Genomic DNA, 1,505 nt, shown 5'->3' on the forward strand with positions numbered 1-1,505 from the left:
AGTTTTAGGGTTAGGGTTAGGGTGAGGCTGAGGGTGTGCGTTAGGGCTAGGGTTAACGTTAGCGTTAGGGTTAAGGTGAGGGTTAGGGTGAGCATGAGGGTTAGGGTTAGTTTTAGGGTTAGGATTAGGGCAAACGTGAGGGTGAGTATGTGTGTTAGGGTTAGGTTTAGGGTTAGTCTTAGGGTTAGGCTGAGGGTGAGGTTGAGTGTGAGGGTTAGCATTAGGGTGAGGGTTAGGTTTAGGGTTAGGGGAAGGGTTAGGATGAGGGTTAGGGTTAGGATTAGGGTTAGGGTGAGGGCTAGGGTGAGAGTGAGCTTTAGGGCTAGGGTTAGGATGAGGTTTAGGTTTAGGGTGAGGGTTAGGATGAGGGTGAGGTTTAGGGTTACTGTTATGGTTAGGATGACATTGAGGTGAGGAATAGGGTTATGGTTAGTGTTAGGGTTAGGGTTAAGGTGAGGGTTAGGGTGAGGGTCAGGGTTAGGGTTAGGGTTAGGATTAGGATTAAGTTTAGGGTTAGGGTGAGGTTTAGTGTTATGATTAGGGTTCTGGTTTTGGTGATGGTTAGGGTGATGGTAATGTTTAGGGTTAGGGTTAGGCTTAGGCTTAGGGTTAGGCTGAGGGTGAGGGTGAGGGTTCAGGTTAGGGTGAAGGTTAGGGTTAGGGTTAAGGTGAGTGTTAGGGTTTGGGTTAAGTTTAGGGTTAGAGTGATTTTTAGGGTAAGGGTTTTGGTGACAGTGACGGTTAGGGTTAGGTTGAGGGTTAGGGTTAGGATTAGTGTTAGGGTGAGGGCTAGGGTGAGGGTGAGGTGTAGGGGTAGGGTTAGGGTGAGGTTTAGGGTTAGGGTTAGGGTTAGGGGGAGTGGGAGGTTTAGGGTTAGAGTTAGGGTTAGGGGGTGGCTGAATGTGAGGGTTAGGGGTAAGGTTAGTGTTAGGGTTAGGGTGAGGGTTAGGGTGAGGGTGAGTGTTAGGCTTAGGGTTAGAATTAGGATTAGGGTAAGGATTAGGGTGAGTGTAAGGGTTAGGGTTAGGGTTAGGATGAGGGTATGTGTTAGGGTGAAGGTTAGGGTTAGGGTGAAGGATTTGGTTAGGATGAGGGATAGGTTTAGGGTTAGGGTTATTGTAAGGATTAGGGTTAGGGTTATGGTTACTTTGAGGGTGTGGCTGAGGGTTAAGATTAGGGTTAGGTTTAGGTTTAGGTTTAGGTTTAGGATTAGGGTTAAGGTTAGGGTTAGGTTTAGGGTTAGGGTTAGGGTTACGGTGAGGGTTAGGGTTACTGTTAGTGTTATGGTTTGGGTTAATTTTATGGTGAGGGTTAGGCTGATGGTGAGGGTTATGCTTAGGGTTAGGGTTAGGTTTTCTGTTAGTGTTAGGGTTAGGGTGAGGTTTAGGGTGAGGGTGAGGGTTAGGGATAAGTTTAGGATTAGGTCTAGGGTTAAGGTGAGGGTGAGTGTGAGGGTTAGGGTTAGAGTTAGGGTTAGGATTAGAGTTAGGGTCAGGGTGAGGGTT

The sequence above is a fragment of the Dipodomys merriami genome, unplaced genomic scaffold (assembly GCF_024711535.1).
Source record: "Dipodomys merriami isolate MVZ:Mamm:240054 unplaced genomic scaffold, mDipMer1.0.p SCAF_108, whole genome shotgun sequence".
Taxonomy (NCBI): domain Eukaryota; kingdom Metazoa; phylum Chordata; class Mammalia; order Rodentia; family Heteromyidae; genus Dipodomys; species Dipodomys merriami.